General features: G+C 38.5%; 1 protein-coding gene across 3 annotated transcripts in view; it reads right to left on the bottom strand.

The window, feature by feature from the left end:
- Positions 1-20,720, bottom strand: part of CSTPP1 (centriolar satellite-associated tubulin polyglutamylase complex regulator 1) — a 296,345-nt gene that overhangs the window by 79,255 nt on the left and 196,370 nt on the right. The window lies entirely within an intron of this gene.

Genomic DNA, 20,720 nt, shown 5'->3' with positions numbered 1-20,720 from the left:
CTCAACTCTATTTGAAATCTCTCAGCCACTGGCACTTTATTTTGTCTCATTTCTCTCCTCCCCCTTTTAGTTGAGAAGGTTTTCTCAATCCCTTGGTGGTGAGTCCCAGCTCATTCTAGGATTTCTGTCTTACATTGCCAGGGAGGTTTACACCCCTGGGAGTCATGTCTCACATAGAGAGGGGGAGGGCAGTGAGTTTGCTTGCCGTGTTGGCTGAGACAGGCCACATCTGAGCAACAAAAGAGGTTCTCTGGGGATGACTCTTGGGCCTAATTTTCAGTAGGCTTGACCTATCCTTTGTGGGGTTAAGTTTCATATTAACAACCCCCAAGACCGAGGGTTTGGCCTCTTGATTTTGTTGTCCACACTGCTTGTGAGAATATCAAGAATTCTCCAAATGGGGAAGTTGAATTTTCCCCTTTTCTCACCATTCCCCCAAGGGGACTTCACAAATACTTCTTTATTCGCAGTTCAAATCACTCTGGGATTTATTGGGGTATCACGCTAGACAAACCTACAAAATCTCATGCCCTACTCAATGTTCCATATACTTATGGTGTTCAATTAAACTGTCCATATAAGTTATATTAGGAGATGCACTAGTCAAAATATAAATTTTGTACTAAATAAACATTTTTTGCTTTAGACTCACCCATAAGTTAAAGTTTTAAAATATGAACTACCAACTATTTTAAACACCCTGCAATATTGACATTCCTTTGTTCTTCCTCATGCAAAAACATTTTTTAATTTGTACTTTTAGTTACTATCATTGTACACTCTAGGCATTCCTAGATTAAACCATCTCGGTCTTTATCGTCTATCTTTCCTTCTCATTTCATTTGTGTCCCCAGCACTCCTCCCTCTATCATTCTCACATTCAGCTTCATTCAGTGTACTAACATTACTGTACTACAGTTAGGTAGTATTGTGCTATCCATTTCTGAGTTTTTACAATCAGTCCTGTTGCACAATCTGTATCTCTTCAGCTCCAATTACCCAATATCTACCCTATTTCTATCTCCTGATGGTCTCTGTTACCAACTGAAATTTTCCAAGTTCATTCACTAATGTTAGTTCATATCAGTGAGACTATACAGTATTTGTCCTTTTGTTTCTGGCTAATCCCAATCAGCATAATGTCCTCAAGGTCCATCCATGTTGTTACATACTTCATAACTTTATTCTGTCTTACAGCTGCATAATATTCCATCGTATGTATACACCACAGCTTGTTTAGCCATTCGTCTGTTGATGGACATTTTGGCCATTTCCATCTCTTGGCAATTGTAAATAATGCTGCTTAATATAAGAATTGGTGTGCAAATATCCATTTGTGTCCTTGCCCTCATGTCCTCTGAATGAGATACCTAGCAATGGTACTGCTGGATCATATGCCAACATTATACTTAGCTTCCTGAGGAACTGTCAAACTGTCTTCCACAGCAATTGTACCATTTTACATTCCCACCAACAGTGGATAAGTGTGCCTCCTTCTCCACATCCTCTCCAGCACTTTTCTGTTTTATCGATAATGGCCATTCTGGTGGGCGTGAGATGATATCTCATTGCAGTTTTGATTTGCATTTCCCCAATAGCCAAGGAAGCTGAGCAACTTTTCTTGTGCCTTTTAGCCATTTGCATTTCCTCTTTTAAGAAGTGTCTGTTAATTTCTTTTGCTCATTTTGTTATTGGGTTGTTTGTCTTTTCGTTGTTGAGTTGAACAATCTCTTCATATATTCTGGATACTAGACCTTTATCAGTTGTATCGTTTCCAAATATTGTCTCCCATTGTGTAGGCTGTCTTTTTATGTTCTTGACAAAGTTCTTGTTGCACAAAAGTGTTTAACTTTGAGGAGTTTCCATTTATCTATTTCTTTCTTCAATGTTCGAGCTTTGGGTGTAAGATCTAGGAAACTGTGTCCTATTATAAGATGGATAAGATATATCCCTACATTTTCTTCTAAAAGTTTTATGGTCTTAGATCTAATGTTTAGGTCTTTGATCCATTTTGAGTTAATTTTTGTATAGGGTGTGAGATATGGATCCTCTTTCATTCTTTTGCATGTGGATATCCAGTTCTCTAGGCACTATTTACTGAAGAGACTGTTGTGTCCCAGGTGAGTTGGCTTGACTGCCTTATCAAAGATCAATTTACCACAGATGAGAGGGTCTATACACCCGCAACCTTCTTTTTTATTCTGTTGTATTTTTTAATTTATAACTTTTTTTTTAACGTATAGTATAACATATATACAAAGTAAAGAATAAACAAGCAATAGTTTTCAAAGCACCTTCAACAAATAGTTACAGGACAGTTCCCAGAGTTTGTCATGGGCTACTTTATGATCCTATCATATTTTTCCTTCTAGTTGCTCCAGAATATAGGAGGCTAGAGGGCTTAAATTTTTTTTTATCATCACAATCGACCTTCTTTCCTTCTTTTTGTGAAAAATAACATATGTAAAAAAAGGCACGGATTTCAAAGCACAGTACCACAATTAGTTGTAGAACATATTTCAGAGTTTGACATACAGTACAATTCCACAATTTTAGATTTTTACTTTTAGCTGTTCTAAGATACTGGAGACTAATAGAGATATGAATTTAATGATTCAGCATTCATATTCATTTGTTTAATCCTGTCTTCTCTGTATAACTCCACCATCATTTTGATCTTTTCATACCTCTCTTTAGGAGTGTTTGGGCTATGGCAATTTAAAATTTTTGATATCGGAAGTGTCTGTCACTAATATGGGGTAGGGAGATGGAACTATCTGATGTTCTGGAGAGAATGGGCTAGGTGTCAGGACTCATCTGGACCCAGGACCCATCTAGAGGTTGTAGGTTTCTGGAAAGTTACTCTAGTGCCTGGAACCCTTGTCGAATCTTATACATTGCCCTAGGCATTCTTTAGGATTGGCTGGAATGGTCCTGGTTGGGGGTTGGCAGATTATGATAGGTAGCAAAGTCTAATGAGGCTCATGTAAGAACAACTTCCAGAGTAGCCTCTAGACCCTATTTGAACTCTTTCTGCCACTGATATTTTATTGTTCCTTTTTTACCCCTTTTCGTCAGGATGGAATTGTTCATCCCACGGTGCCATGGCCACATTCTCCTTGGGAGTCATCTAATTGTTGCCAGGGAGACTTTCACCCCTGGATGTCATGTCCCACGTAGCGGGGAAAGCAATGATTTCACTTGCAGAGTTGGGCTTAGAGAGACTGAGGCCACATCTGAGCAACAACAGAGGTCCTCCAGAAGTAACTCTCAGGCATGCTTGTAGGTAGTCTAAGCTTCTCCACTACCTACATAAGCTTCAGAAGAGTAAGCCTCACGATCGAGGGCGTGGCCCACTGATTTGGGTGTCCCTAAAGTTTAACACAGTATCAGGGGATTCCTTGATGGTAAGGTTTAATAGTTCCATGTTCTTTCTCCCAGCCCTCAGGGGACTTTGCCAATGGGATGTATCCAGGCATTACAATAATCTATAGAGGATTAAAGGACCTCTTTCTTATTCTGGGCTCCCTGTGTTTCAACTATTCAAATGAGCAATACAGATAGGTTGACTTAGATTATGCACTACAGAAAATTTCAGTTCCAGAACAAATAAACCTTTCTTCCATTGGTCTCAAAGAGTATGTGTGGTTCTAAAATCTAGACACTGTCTTCCTTACCCCTATGTTCTGAATTACTTTAACCCCAACCTGTTTGGCTTCATTCTTATCTCTAAATATCAGGTTACATATATAAAACAGTCTCTCAAAATAAGAAATAATAAACACCACTCTGGACCTAATGTGTCTGCTCTAAAAGCTTACAATCTAGAACCCTGTTTTCTTATAAGCATTTTCTAAAGGTGACCATTCCATTCTTGTTCTTTTGTTTCTGGCTTATTTTGCCTCACCAAATGTCCCACATGATCATTCACATAGCTGCATGCCTCACGACACTGTTCCTTTTTGTAGCAGCACAATCTTTGTTCATAAATATACACCACCGTTCGCCAATCTACTTCTCCGTCAATGCATCCTTCAGACACTACCTGCAACTTTCTTAAAGGCTGTCAGTAGTAGGTGAAAGTGGGCTCATCTACTAGTCCTCAGTACAATGCAATGTAAACTGGGTCAAGAAATTTGAGCTAATTTAAAGCTGTTAGGTGATCTCTTACCACCTCAGCTATGTTTGATTTCATTCCCTGTAATCAGGTTTTATTTTATTTATATTAATGGTATAAGGGGCGGGGAGATCATATGAACATCTGAGTAAATGCAGAAAAACAATTTGAAAAATTAAACACCAGTTCACAATAAAAATTCTCAGCAAATTAAAAACAGAAGTAAATGCCCTCAACTTGATAAAGGGCATTCATGAAAAATACTTAATTTGAAAGACAGAACACTTTCCTACCATGGCTGGGAACAAGGCAAGCATATCTGCTCTCACCACTTCTATGGAACATGGTAACAAAGGTCCTATTCAGTGCAATAAGGAAAGAAAAAGAAAAACAAAAAACCATACAGATTGGAAAGGAAAAAGTAAAACTTTTTATTTGTTTGTGATATGATTTTGAATGTAGGAAAATTTAAGGAGTCTAAAAGAAACAACCAGAACTAACAGGGAAGTTTAGCAAGGTCACAAGATACAAGGGCAATATTTAAAAAAATAATATTTCTATATTCTTTTTCTTTTCATTATTTTTAACTTTTTTTAAAATTGTGAAATATAACACACATTCAAAAAAAGCAATAAATTTCCAAAGACATTTTAACAAGAAGTTATAGAACAGATTTTAAAGTTTGGTATGGGTTACAGTTCCATGATTTTTTGTTTTTTCTTCTAGCTGCTCCAAGACACAGGAGAACAACAGAAATATCAATTTAATGATTCAGCAGTCACAATCATTTATTAAATTCTGTCTTCTCTGTTATACCCCTCTTTCTCTTTAAATAACATATATACATAAAAAGAATAAAACTCAAAGCATATTGCAACAATTAGTTGCAGAACAGATTTCAGAGTCTGGTGTGGTATTACAAACTCTGGTGATACAGTTTGGTAGCACAGTTCCACACACATTTCTGTATTCTTGCAATGAAAATGAAAACAATTAAAAACAATATCTTTCATACTTGTAGCATAAACAAAATATTTAGGGATAAATTTAACAAAATATGTGCACAATCTGTACATTAAAAATTATAAAACATTGTGGGAGAGACATTAAAGAAGACCTACGGAAAAATATATTATGTTCATGGATTGGAAAACTCAGTACTTCAAAGATGACAATTCTCCCCAAAGTGATCTACAGATTTCTTCCCAATCTCAATTAAATTTCTATCAGGCTTTTTTTTGGTAGAAATTAGCAAGTTGATTCTAAAAGCTATATGGAAAAGCAAAGAATGTTAAATAGCCAAAACAATCTTGAAAAAGAAAATTTTGAAGGGCTTACACTACTTTACTATAACAGTAATGTGATCAAATGTCGGCACAGAGTTAGACAAATAGATCAATGGAACAGAATAGACAGTCAAAAAAGAGACCCATACATATAAAAACAATTGATTTTTTACCATTTGTTTGTTTTTTTTTTTTAAATGTGGTCAATTGATTTTTTTTCTTTTTTTTTTTTTTGGCATGGGCAGGCACCGGGAATAAAACCCAGGTCTCCCACATGGCAGGCGAGAACTCTGCCTGATGAGGCACCATGGCCCACCCGGTCCACTGACTTTTTAACAAAGGAACCAAATAAATTAAGTGGGGAAAGAAGGTGTTCTAGTTTTCTAGCTGCTGGAATGCAATACATCAGAGACAGACTGGTTTTCAATAAAAGGGGATTTATTTAGTTAACGGATAGTTCTTCAGAGAAAAGGCAGCTTAACTTTACATGGAAAGGTACAGGGCGATCTCTGCTGGCCTTCTCTCCAGGCCTCTGGGTTCCAACAACTTTCCCCGGGGTGATTCCTTTCTGCATCTCCAAAGGCCTCTGGGCTGAGCTGTGAGTGCTGAGAGGAGGTATGCCAAGCTGCTTGGGCTGTGCTACGTTGAGCTCTCTCATTTAAGTACCAGCTAATTAAGTCAAACATCATTCAGTGCAGCAGGCACACACCTCCTAGCTGACTGCAGATGTAATCAGGAACAGATGAGGTTCACACACCATTGGCTCATGTCCACAGCAACAGAACTAGGCACCGGCACCTAACAAGTTGACACCTGAATCTAATTACCACAGAAAGTATCTTCAATGTCTAGAATAACTGGCTACCCACATTGGAAAAGCAAAGAAACTTGACTCTAACCTCAAACCAGTCACAAAAATTAATTCAAGATGTAAACAGACCTAAACATAAAAGCTAGAACTCTAGTGCTTTTAGAAGAAAATATATAAGGTAAGAGCATTACAAACTTAGGCCAAAAGTTTTTAGACTGGACCCAGAAAGTACTAACCATAAAATTAAAAAAATTGATAAATTGGACTTTAAAAGCTTCTGTTTTAAAATAAAGACAGAATTAAGTAAATGAATAAACAAGCACAGAATAGGAGAAAATGTTTACAATACTTATATCTGACTTGTAACCCAAATAAACAACCCAATTAAAAATAGGCAAAAGATTTGAACAGGAACTTCACCAAGGATGATGAACAAATGGTAATAAGCGATAAAAAAGTGTTCAACATTATGAGTCATCAAGAGAATGCAAATCAAAACCACAATTAGATACCACTTCATATCTACTAGGATGGCTAAAATTAAAAAGACTGACAATGCCAAGCAATGGCACGAATGTATAACAACTGGGAATTTCATATATTGCTAATGGGAATGTAAAATAGTACAACCACTTTGGAAAAGTTGGTCAGCAATTCCATTCCCAGGTATTTACCTAAGAGAAATGGAAACATATGTCTATAAGAGGAGTGGTAGACACATGTTCCTAGAAGTTTTATAATGCCCCCAAACTGTACACAATCCAAATGTCCGCTAACAGGTGAACAGACAGGCACATTATGGCATATTCATATAGTGCAACACCACTCAGCAATAAAAGGAACAAGTACTGATACACATACCACAATGTAGATGAATCTCAAAACTACTACTGGCAGAGCAAAAGAAGCCAGACATAAAAGGGTACATACTGTATCATACCATTTATGTGACATTCTTAAAAGGTAAAGCAAATCAATGGTGACAGAAAGCAGACAATGTTGTCTGGGGCAGGGATGGGGTGGAGCTTACCATAACAGACCATGAGGGAACATTTTAGGTTGATGGAAATGTTCTATATCTTGTTTGGGATGGTGGTCACACAAGTGTATGCACCTGTCAAAACTCACTTAAAATGGGTGAATTTTACTGTATTAAATTCTTACAGTTGGTTAAATTTTTAAAAAATAAAACCCCTCAAAAATTATCCAGTTTTCACTTAAGTTCACTGTATGTAAATTATATCTCAAACTTATCTACTGGAGAAGAAAACAAAGAAAAGAAAGAGTGTGGTGGACTTAGGGGTAAGCGGAACATTCCAGACAAGGGCACATTAAGATGTCAGAAGTCTCTGATACCATTCTTATCAGTTTATGACACTACCTTTGTATCCATCTGTCTTTTATTTTTTTACCTAGGACCTCCTAATAGCTAAACTTCTTGCATAATCTCATTGTAGGTGCATCAGTTTTATATGTCAAAATTGTTTGTGATAGATTATATTATAGGCAGAATTTCCCTTCTAAGATGTAACACTTAAGGCATTTCCCTTTCAGGGTCAAGCCATGGGATAATGCCTCTTTCCTCTTTTGAAATCTACTTTTCTAAAGGCTAGGATATACATTTGCGCATGCCCAGTCTTCCTTTCCCTGACTCTTAGCACCTTGAAGAGTTTAAGGCAGACACTCCCATACTTCCTCACTTCACAGCAAATGAACTTAGGGTCTCAGTAGTTTTTTCACAGCGCTTCCAGGCCAAAATAAATATCTAATACTTCCGTCCATTAAGTAGCTATGTCTAAACAACTTAGTAGGTATTTATGTTCTAACAACCTATAGTTTTTTGGGGAAAACATTGAAAGAAAATAGAATTTTTATTTTATACTTTAGCCACAATGACTTATTCATGGGATGCACGTGCCTGTTGAGCAGGGAACAACTCAAATCTTGGAACCAGATTACATATCACCACTCTCAATTCCTGCTCCACATTGATTTTTTCTTTTCTTTTTTTTTTTTTGCATGGGCAGGCACCGGGAATTCAACCTGGGGCTCTAGCATGGCAAGCGAGAAGTCTGCCTGCTGAGTCACCGTGGCCAAACCTTCACTTTGATTTTTGTGTGGGACTTGCTTTTTATCATACCAGCCACTGAAAATCCAGCTTCACTACGACTGGTATAAAAATTTAAAAATATCCAGTGACACTCCTGTGAGTTCATCATACAGTCTGGGAATCACAGGTCTAAAGGTAATGCCTTCCAGTTTTTTAAAGTTCTATCTACTTTATTAACCTGTTCTTGCTAGTTTTAATCTCTTGACTAGATAATGCATATACATACAAGATTCAAAAGGTATAAAAGAGAATAGTGAAAACTAAGACTCCCAGCTACCCATTTCCCTCACTACAGCTAATCACTGTTAAAGAATTCCTTGTATAGTCATCCAAAGATATTACATGCATACAAGTGTGTGTGTGTGTGTGTGTGTGTGTAGTGAGATTTGAATAAAATACAATGGTAGCATATTGCACACCCTGTTCAGTCCTTACTTTTTTCACTTAATGTGTTTTGGAGAACATTCTACACCAGTAAATAAAGAGCTATGTGTTTCTTTCATAGCTGTATAGTGTTCTGCTGTGTGAATGTATCATAATTTATTTAGTCAGACCCTTATGAATATCCTTAAACAGACGCCATCCTGCACATCTGTGCACATATCTGCAGAGGAAATTTCTAGACGTGGGCTTCCTGGTTCAAAGGGTATGTACATGTTCAGTTTTGAAAAACCGTGAGGCCCATCTGATTTACACTACTGCCAACAGTATGTAGGAATGCCCATCTTCCTACTCTCACCTACAGCATATCAGACTTCTACAACTTTGCCAATCTTAAAGGTGAAAAGTGACAGATCTTTGCAGCTTTAATTCACATTTTTTTCTGATTATGAATGAATCAAACATGATGTCATACTTTAAGAACCATTTGTAATACATGATTATCAATAGATTAATGGACAAATTTCATGTGATTATTTGAACAGATACAGAAATTACTTTAGACAAAATTCAACATCTTTTATGGTTAAAACACTCAATAAGTAGGAAAAGAAGGAAATTTCCTCAACCTGATAAAGATAATCTATGAAACATCCACAGCTAACATCATACTTAATGGTGAAAGACTCAGTGCTTTGCCCTCTAAGATCAGAGAGTCTGGTCTCACCGCTTTTATTCAATGCTGTACTGGAAGTTCAGCATTTGGCAAGAAAAAAGTCATTCAGATTGGAAAAGAAGAAGTAAAATTATGTTTACTGGCAGATGACAGGATCTTGTATGTAGAAAACGCTAAGAAACATAATTTAAAAACTATTAGAACTAATAAATAAGTTCAGGAAGATTTCCAAACACAAGCTCAGTATTAAAAATCACTTGCATTTCTTATACAGCTAATACACAAATTTACAGGAAGAGCCTAGTTTGAACAGTTGGTCAAATAACCAATTAGAAAATGTACAAAGGATCTGAATATACATTGCACCAAAGAAGTTATAGAAATGATCAGTATGCGCATGAAAAGATGCTCAACACCATTAGCTATCAGGGAAATGCAAATCCAAACCACGATGAAAGAAAAAAAGAGAAGACACAAATACTAACACCTGAAATGCAAATCATTATAAGGATACATGAACATTCATGAACAATTGTATACCAATAGATAGATAACTGGATGAAACGGGCAAACTCCTAGAAACACACCCACTGTGGACACTGACTCTGGAAGCAATGGAAGGCTTCCCTTCCCGCTGGAAAGACCGAAGCTCCCCAGGCAGCCGGCCGCTGAGCTGGAGGAGGGTGGGCTACGGAGAGAATGCTGGCTCCCATCCCTCGCTGCCCAGGCCCACGCTGGCCAGGGAGAGCCAGCAACCCCGAGGAGGAGGAGGAGGAGTTATGATGCCACCCTCCCACCCCACCAGGCACCATCCTTAAGCCCTGGCAGGTGCCCCCACTTTCCCATAATGCTCAGGGGTGGACGCTGAGGGTCAGTTGTCCAGAGGTGATCATCTGCCTGGACCTGTCAGAGGAAATGTGGCTGCCAAAGTGGGAGTCCTTCAACGGATGCAAAACCAATGCCCTTGCTGTCTCCTTGCAGGTGATGGAGATGTCTGTGTGGACAATACAAACAATCAACAAAGCCATGAATTCCGCTGGTGGCTGTGGACTTGACACAGCGCGGCGGTGAGGGCTGACCACTGACCCCCGCGAGCTGTGCAGCGCCTCTGCACCCTGAAGACGGCTGCATGCTCCACTTTGTAGCTCGAAGACCCCTTCAGCTTCGTCCAGCCTCTTCAGGCTGCCAGGCACGGAGAACGAGCTGACCATTCCAGCTCGAATGTGGTCTGCACCACTCCCCTCTACAGCCACCACCCTGCCAGCCCCAGCTCTCTCTGATGGAGGCCATCAAGATGGTGTACGAGTGCCCCCATTTCTTTCCTGACGCCCATAACGGAGCTGACGGGAAGAAGGAGGAGATGAGTTCGAAGGTGAGAGCCCGCAGGTGGGTGTCATGGGACATCTCAGAATGCTCATGTCCCGGGCTTGGGGTGAACCACCAGGGGGTTCCCACCTCCCTCTGCCAGCCTTGGAGCCCCAGCCCAGCTGAACTGCCATTATCCAGTCATTCGACAACCACAGCTGATGTGTGTGCTACTGAATGAAGCAGGGCTACTGGCCAAAGGGGCTGGGAAAACATGTCTGGCTCCTGCTATCTCATCCCCCAAATCCCTTGCTTCTCACTCTTCCTGCCTTTGTCCTCACTGTGTGCTCACCTGGAGCTCCCTTCCTTCCTAACCCCAAACTAATCTTGGGACCCTGAGTGGACTACTTTCCTCTCTGAGCATCAATGTCCCAATTATGAATAGGGGAAGCTGAGACCAGCTCCTGCTCATCCCTGAACATCCAATCCAAAAGCCCTGTGACTGTGTTGTCCTGGTTCTCCTGAGAATCCCCAACACCATGCAGATGTCAGGGAATGTCCTGAATGCATGAGAGTGTTTCCTACTTGGTAAACTCCTCTTCACCCTTCAGAGCCCACTCCACATAGCCCCTCCTCTAGAAGTACTCCAGGGATATGGGCAGCCTCTGGAGAGGGGAATCCCTGGCTGACTACCCATTCCCTGATCCCCAGGACATGTTTGCCTTCATGGGCAACCTGGATGCCAAGGGCACAAGGTAAAAGTATGAGATGGCACTGGCCAGGCTAGCCCTTGAGCTGTAAAACTGCATGGGCAAGCTGCTGGTGCACCCACTGTAGCAGTTCTGCCAGAGCCATGCCTTCTACAGTGTGCTGGGGGAGGATGACAAGGCTGTTGAGGTTGAGGCCATCGTCTGAGTTGCTCTGGTGTGTATGTGTATCTCAACCTCCCTATAGGCTTGGTCTAGTGGATAGTTCTCAAATTGGGCTATGTGGAACCCCTGGGGGGTTCTGGAAGGTACTCAGGAATTCCAGGATTCCAGAAGGCATCCCAGGGCACCCATCTCCCATATTCCTCAGCCCACATCCCACGCCTGGTTTGTCAGTGTAGTTTTTGATCTTCCCCTGTGGTTTTGTCATCAAAATAAAAAAAATGACATTCCCTAACCTGGGTCCACAACAACAGCAATAAAAAACAAACAAATAAAAACAAAACAAAAAGAAGAAAAAGAAGATCTCAACAAACCAATAACTACTAAAGAGATTGAGTCAGTAATCAAAGACCTCCCCCAAAATAAAAAGTCCAAGACCAGATGGTTTCATGGCGGAATTCTACCAAACCTTCCAAGAAGCCTTAACTCCAATTCTGCTCAAACTCTTTCAAAACATTGAAAAGGAGGGAACATTCCTTAACTCATTCTGTAAGGCCAATATCACCCTCATACCAAAGTTGAATAAAAATACCACAAGAAAATAAAATTACAGACCAATATCTCTTATAAATATAGATTCAAAAATCCTAAACAAAATACTAGCAAACCAGAACCAACAGCATATTGAAAGAATTATACACCATGATCAAATGGGATTTATCTCTGGTATGCAAAGTTGGTTCAACATAAGAAAATAAAATAATGTTATATACCATATTAACAGAATGAAGGACAAAAAGCATGATATCATGTCAATCAATGCAGAAAGGGCATTTTCAAAGTGCAGCACCTTTCTTGATAAAAACACTCAGAACATTCAGAATAGAAGGAAACTTCCTCAGCATCATAAAGGGTAAACATATGAAAAGCTCACAGCTAACATCCTACTTAATGGTGAAAAGCTGAAAGCTTTCCCCTTAAGATCTGGAACAAGGCAAAGACGTCCACTGTCACCACTGCTATTCAACATTGTAATGCAGGTTCTATTGAGAACAATTAAGCAAGAAAAAGAAATAAAAGACTTCCAGACTGGAAAGGAAGAAATAAACCTTTTCCTATTTGCAGATGATATGGTACTATAAACAGAAAATCCTGAAAAATATACAACAAAGCTCATAGACCTAATAAATGAATTCAGAAAAGTGCCAAGAGGTACAAGGTTAACAGCCCCCAAATCAGTAGTGTTTCTATACACAAGCAATGAACAATTCGAACAAGAAATCAAGGGAAAAAATTCCAGCAAGATCCATCAAAATCCTAGAAGAAAACATAGGGAAACATCTTCAGGACCTTATATTAGGCAGTAGTTTCTTAGATTTTACACCCAAAGCATAAGCAACAATAAAAAATAGATAAATGGGACCTCATCAAAATAAAAAACTTGTGTGCATCAAAGGACTTTATCATGAAAGTAAAAAGACAACCTACTGGCGGGCCAGGGCGGCTCAGCAGGCAGAGTTCTCGCCTGCCATGCCAGAGACCTGGGTTCAACTCCCAGTGCCTGCCCATGCAAAAAAAATGACAACCTACGCAATGGGAGAAGAAATTTGGAAACTACATATCTGATAAAGGATTAATACCAATTTATATAGAGAAATCCTTCAACTTGATAACAAAAAGACAAATAACCCAATTAAAAATTAGCAAAAAATTGTTTATCGTGGGTAGCACATTATCTAATGTAATTTGTATGGTCAGTTTACTTGAACACTATAATTACATGGAATCTCAGATAGGGTGTGAGATCTTGTTGGTTTGTATAGGCTAGTGTGAATCCCCGATATATCCCAGAGTAATTTGGGCAGAGAATAAACAAGTATTTGCCAAATCCCCTTGCAGGACTGGAAGAAAGGAGGAAATATTAAACTTTTCCATCTGGGGAACTGCTGATATTTTCAAAAGCAATGGGAACAACCAATTTGATAGGCTGAGTCCTTGATCTTGGGGCTCTCCCCTATGAAACTTACTCCTGCAAAGGAGAAGCTAAGCCTACTTATAACTATGTCTAAGAGTCACCTCCAGAGAACCTCTTTTTTTTTTAATTTTTTTTTAATTAAAAAAAAATTACAAGAAGCACAAACATTCCCAACACATACACTCAGGAATTCACAATATCATCACATAGTTGCATATTCATCATCATGATCATTTCCCACACATTTGCATCAATTCAGAAAAAGACATAAAAAGACAACAGAAAAATAAAACAAAAACAGGAAAAAAAAATTTTACATATCATACCCCCTACCCCTCACTTTCATTGATCACTAGCATTTCAAACTAAATTTATTTTAACATTTGTTCCCCCTATTATTTATTTTTATTCCATATATTCTACTCATCTGTTGACAAGGTAGACAAAAGGAGCATCAGACACAAGGTTTTCACAATCACACAGTCACATTGTGAAAGCTATATCATTACACAGTCATCACCAAGAAACATGGCTACTGGAACACAGCTCTACATTTTCAGGCAGTTCCCTCCAACCTCTCCATTACATTTTGAATAACAAGATGATATCTACTTCATGCATAAGAATAACATCCAAGATAACCTCTGGACTCTGTTTGGAATCTCTCAGCCACAGACACTTTATCTCATTTCCCTCTTCCCCTTTTGGTCGAGAAGGTTTTCTCAATCCCTTGATGCTAAATCTCAGTTCATTCTAGGGTTTTTCTCAATCCCTTGATGTTGAGTCTCTGCTCATTCCAAGATCTCTGTCCCACGTTGCCAGGAAGGTCCACACCCCTGGGAGTCATGTCCCACGTAGAGAGGGGTAGGGTGGTGAGACTGCTCGTTGTGTTGGCTGGAGAGAGGGGCCACATCTGAGCAATAAAAGAAGCTCTCTTGGGGGTGACTCTTAGGCCTAAATTTTAAGTAGACTTGACCTATCCTTTGTGGGGTTAAGTTTCATATGAACAAACCCCAAGACTGGGGGCTCTGCCTATAGCTTTGGTTGTCCACACTGTTTGTGAGAATATCAAGAATTCAACTTGGGGAAGTTGAATTTCTCCCCGTTCTCACCATTCCCCGAAGGGGGCTTTGCAGATACTTTTCCACTCACTGATCGAATCACTCTGGGATTCATCGGGGCATCACTCTGGACAAACCAACAAAATCTCATGTCCTACCTGAGATTCCAAGTACTTATGGCGTTCAATCAAACTATCTACATAAGTTATATTAGCAAATGCACTAGTCAAAATATTAATATTGTAACAGATAAACATTTTTTGCTTTAGTCTCACACAGAAGGTGACATTTTAAAATATTAATTACCATCTATTTTCAGTACCCTGCAATAATGACATTCCTTTGTCATTATTTTGTTGAAATGAAGAAAGCCCCCTTCGGGGAATGGTGAGAACGGGGAGAAATTCAACTTCCCCAAGTTGAATTCTTGATATTCTCACAAACAGTGTGGACAACCAAAGCTATAGGCAGAGCCCCCAGTCTTGGGGTTTGTTCATATGAAACTTAACCCCACAAAGGATAGGTCAAGTCTACTTAAAATTTAGGCCTAAGAGTCACCCCCAAGAGAGCTTCTTTTGTTGCAAAAACATTTTTAAAATTGTACCTTGTACATTTCACTGTTATTATACACTCTAGGCATTCCTAGATTATACCATCTCAATCTTTAACATCTATCTCTCTGATTTCAATATGTCCCCAGCCCTTCTCCCTCTATCATTCTCACATGCAGCTTCATTCGGTGTTTTAACATAATTATATTACAGTTAGGTAGTATTGTGCTGTCCATTTCTGAGTTTTTGTATCCAGTCTTGTTGCACAGTCTGTATCCCTTCAGCTCCAATTACCTACTATCTTACCCTATTTCTATCTCCTGATAGTCTCTGTTACGAACAAAATATACCAAGTTTATTTACTAATGTCAGTTCATATCAGTGAGACCATACAGTATTTGTCCTTTAGTTTTTGGCTAGTCTCACTCAGCATAATGTTCTCTAGGTCCATCCATGTTGTTACATACTTCATAAGTTTATTCTGTCTTAAAGCTGCATAACATTCCATCGTATGTATATACCACAGTTTGTTTAGCCACTCGTTTGTTGATGGACATTTTGGCTGTTTCCATCTCCTTGCAATTGCAAATAATGCTGCTATAAACATTGGTGTGCAAATGTCCGTTCGTGTCTTTGCCCTTATATCCTCAGAGTAGATACCTAGCAATGGTATTGCTGGGTCATATGGCAATTCTATATTCATCTTTTTGAGGAACCACCAAACTGCCTTCCACAGCGGTTGCACCATTTGACATTCCCACCAACAATGAATAAGTGTGCCTCTTTCTCCACATCCTCTCCAGCACTTGTCATTTTCTGTTTTGTTGATAATGGCCATTCTGGTTGGTGTGAGATGATATCTCATTGTGGTTTTTAATTTGCATTTCTCTAATGGCCAGGGATGTTGAGCATCTCTTCATGTGCCTTTTGGCCATTTGTATTTCCTCTTCTGAGAAGTGTCTGTTCAAGTCTTTTTCCCATTTTGTAATTGGATTGGCTGTCATTTTGTTGTTGAGTTGAACAATCTCTTTATAAATTCTGGATACTAGACCTTTATCTGATATGTCATTTCCAAATATTGTCTCCCATTGTGTAGGCTGTCTTTCTACTTTCTTGATGAAGTTCTTTGATGCACAAAAGTGTTTAATTTTGAGGAGCTCCCATTTATTTATTTATTTCTTCAGTGCTCTTGCTTTAGGTTTAAGGTCCATAAACCCGCCTCCAATTATAAGATTCATAAGATATCTCCCTACATTTTCCTCTAACTGTTTTATGGTCTTAGACCTAATGTTTAGATCTTTGATCCATTTTGAGTTAACTTTTGTATAGGGTGTGAGATACGCGTCCTCTTTCATTCTTTTGCATATGGATATCCAGTTCTCTAGGCACCATTTATCGAAGAGACTGTTCTGTTCCAGGTGAGTTGGCTTGACTGCCTTATCAAAGATCAAATGTCCATAGATGAGAGGGTCTATATCTGATCACTCTATTCGAGTCCAATGGTCAATATATCTATCTTTATGCCAGTACCATGCTGTTTTGACCACTGTGGCTTCATAATATGCCTTAAAGTCCGGCAGCGCGAGACCTCCAGCTTCGTTTTTCTTCCTCAAGATACTTTTAGCAATTCAGGGCACCCTGTCCTTCCAGATAAATTTGCTAATTGGTTTTTCTATTTCTGAAAAGTAAGTTGTTGGGATTTTGATTGGTATTGCGTTGAATCTGTAAATCAATTTAGGTAGAATTGACATCTTAACTATATTTAGTCTTCCAATCCATGAACATGGTATTCCCTTCCATCTGTTTAGGTCTTCTGATATTTCTTTTAACAGTTTCTTGTAGCTTTCTTTGTATAGGTCTTTTGTCTCTTTAGTTAAATTTATTCCTAAGTATTTTATCCTTTTAGTTGCAATTGTAAATGGGATTGGTTTCTTGATTTCCCCCTCAGATTGTTCATTACTAGTGTATAGAAACATTATAGATTTTTGAATGTTGATCTTGTAACCTGCCACTTTGCTGTACTCGTTTATTAGCTCTAGTAGTTTTGCTGTGGATTCTTCAGGGTTTTCGACATATAGTATCATATCATCTGCAAACAGTGATAGTTTTACTCCTTCCTTTCCAATTTTGATGCCTTGTATTTCTTTTTCTTGTCTAATTGCTCTGGCTAGAACTTCCAACACAATGTTGAATAACAGTGGTGATAGTGAACATCCTTGTCTTGTTCCTGATCTTAGGGGGAAAGTTTTCAGTTTTTCCCCATTGAGGACGATATTAGCTGTGGGTTTTTCATATATTCCCTTTATCATTTTAAGGAAATTCCCTTGTATTTCTATCCTTTGAAGTGCTTTCAACAGGAAAGGATGTTGAATTTTGTCAAATGCCTTCACAGAATCAACTGAGATGATCATGTGATTTTTCTGCTTTGATTTGTTGATATGGTGTATTACATTAATTGATTTTCTTATGTTGAACCATCCTTGCATACCTGGGATGAATCCTACTTGGTCATGATGTATAATTCTTTTAATGTATTGTTGGATTTGATTTTCTAGAATTTTGTTGAGGATTTCTGCATCTATATTCATTAGAGAGATTGGTCTGTAGTTTTCTTTTTTTGTAATATTTTTGCCTGGTTTTGGTATGAGGGTGATGTTGGCTTCATAGAATGAATTAGGTAGCTTTCCCTCCACTTCAATTGTTTTGAAGAGTTTGAGCAGGATTGGTACTAATTCTTTCTGGAATGTTTGGTAGAATTCACATGTGAAGCCGTCTGGTCCTGGACTTTTCTTTTTGGGAAGCTTTTTAATGACTGATTCAATTTCTTTACTTGTGATTGGTTTGTTGAGGTCATCTATTTCTTCTTGAGTCAAAGCTGGTTGTTCATGCCTTTCTAGGAAGTTGTCCATTTCATCTACATTGTTGTATTTATTAGCGTGAAGTTGTTCATAGTATCCTGTTATTACCTCCTTTATTTCTGTGGGGTCAGTGGTTATGTCTCCTCTTCCACTTGTGATCTTATTTATTTGCATCCTCTCTCTTCTTCTTTTTGTCAATCTTGCTAAGGGCCCATCAATCTTATTGATTTTCTCATAGAACCAACTTCTGGTTTTATTGATTTTCTCAATTCTTTTCATGTTCTCAATTTCATTTATTTCTGCTCTAATCTTTGTTATTTCTTTCCTTTTGCTAGCTTTGGGATTAGTTTGCTGTTCTTTCTCCAGTTCTTCCAAGTGGACAGTTAATTCCTGTGTTTTTTCCCTTTCTTCTTTTTTGATATAGGCATTTCAGGCAATAAATTTCCCTCTTAGCACTGCCTTGTCTGCGTCCCATAAGTTTTGATATGTTGTGTTTTCATTTTCATTTGCCTCGAGATATTTACTGATTTCCCTTGTAATTTCTTCCTTGACCCACTGGTTGTTTAAGAGTGTGTGGTTGAGCCTCCACATATTTGTGAATTTTCTGGCGCTCTGCCTTTTATTGATTTCCAACTTCATTCCCTTATGATCTGAGAAAGTGTTTTGTATTATTTCAATCTTTTTAAATTTGTTAAGACTTGCTTTGTGACCCAGCATATGGTCTATCTTTTAGAATGATCCATGAACACTTGAGAAAAAGGTGTATCCTGCTGTTGTGGGGTATAATGTCCTATAAATGTCTGTTAAGTGTAGCTCATTTATTGTAATATTCAAATTCTCTGTTTCTTTATTGATCCTCTGTCTAGATGTTCTGTCCATTGATGAGAGTGGGGAATTGAAGTCTCCAACTATTATGCCAGATGTGTCTATTTCCCTTTTCAGTGTTTGCAGTGTATGCCTCATGTATTTTGGGGCATTCTGGTTCGGTGCATAAATATTTATGATTGTTATGTCTTCATGTTGAATTGTTCCTTTTATTAGTCATAGTATCCTTCTTTGTCTCTTCTAACTGTTTTACATTTGAAGTCTAATTTGTTGGATATTAGTATAGCTACTCCTGCTCTTTTCTGGTTATTTGCATGAAATATCTTTTCCCAACCTTTCACTTTCAACCTATGTTTATCTTTGGGTCTAAGATGTGTTTCCTGTAGACAGCATATAGAAGGATCCTATTTTTTAATCCATTCTGCCAGTCTATGTCTTTTGATTGGGGAGTTCAATCCATTAACATTTAGTGTTATTACTGTTTGGGTAGTACTGTCCTCTATCATTTTGCCTTTTGTATTTTGTATGTCATATCTAATTTTCCTTCTTTCTACACTCTTCTCCACACCTCTCTCTTCTGTCTTTTCATATCTGTCTCTAGTGCTCCCTTTAGTATTTCTTGCAGAGCTGGTCTCTTGGTCACAAATTCTCTCAGTGACTTTTTTGTCTGAAAATGTTTTAATTTCTCCCTCATTTTTGAAGGACAATTTTGCTGGGTATAAGATTCTTGGTTGGCAGTTTTTCTCTTTTAGTAATTTAAAGATATCATCCCACTGTCTTCTCGCCTCCATGGTTTCTGCTGAGAAATCTATTATAGTCTTATTGGGTTTCCCTTGTATGTGATGGATTGCTTTTCTCTTGTTGCTTTTAAGATCCTCTCTTTCTCTTTGACTTCTGACATTCTGACTAGTAAGTGTCTTGGAGAACGTCTATTTGGATCTATTCTCTTTGGGGTACGCTGCACTTCTTGGATCTGTAATTTTAGGTCTTTCATAAGAGTTGGGAAATTTTCAGTGATAATTTCTTCCATTAGTTTTTCTCCTCCTTTTCCCTTCTCTTCTCCTTCCGGGACCCCCACAACACATATATTTGTGCGCTTCATATTATCATTCAGTTCCCTGAGTCCCTGCTCACATTTTTCCATTTTTTTCCCCATAGTTTCTGTACCTTGTCGGATTTCAGATGTTCCATCCTCCAGTTCACTAATCCTAACCTCTGTCTCTTGAAATCTACCATTGTAGGTTTCCATTGTTTTTTCATCTCTTCTACTGTATCTTTCATCCCCATAAGTTCCGTGATTTGTTTTTTCAGACTTTCCATTTCTTCCTTTTGTTCGTTTTGCCTTCTTCATATCCTCCCTCAATTCACTGATTTGGTTTTTGATGAGGTTTTCCATGTCTGTTCATATATTCTGAATTAGTTGTTTCAGCTCTTCTATCTCGTTTGAACTATTGGTTTGTTCCTTTGACTGGGCCACATCTTCAATTTTCCTGGTGTGATTTGTTATTTTTTGCTGGCATCTAGACATTTAATTATCTTAATTAGTTTATTCTGGTGATTGCTTTCACTTCTCTTACCTAGGGTTTTCTTGCTAGATGAATTTGTTGTCTATCTGTTCTTTGACCTTCAGTTCAGCTTTTTCTGGACCTCTAGCTTAGGTTTTGTTTAACAGAGGATAATTTTTCAGTTCTTGTTTCTTGCCCTGCTTGTATGGTGCCTTTTCCCTCCCCACTCTTAGGAGGGTCTACGTAGGTATTATAGACTCGAGCCGGGTTTTCCCGGACTAATGTGGCCTCCTATCAGGGGCAAGGAGTCACCTGAGTCAGTTTTCCCTGAGGGCGAGACCCAGCAGGTTAAAAGACTTTCCTGTGAAGTCTCTGGGCTCTGTTTTTCTT

Source organism: Tamandua tetradactyla, chromosome 8 (assembly GCF_023851605.1).
Source record: "Tamandua tetradactyla isolate mTamTet1 chromosome 8, mTamTet1.pri, whole genome shotgun sequence".
NCBI classification, from domain to species: Eukaryota; Metazoa; Chordata; class Mammalia; order Pilosa; family Myrmecophagidae; genus Tamandua; species Tamandua tetradactyla.
The sequence above is the reverse complement of the archived record's forward strand: the minus strand, read 5'-3'. Positions and strand labels throughout refer to the sequence as shown.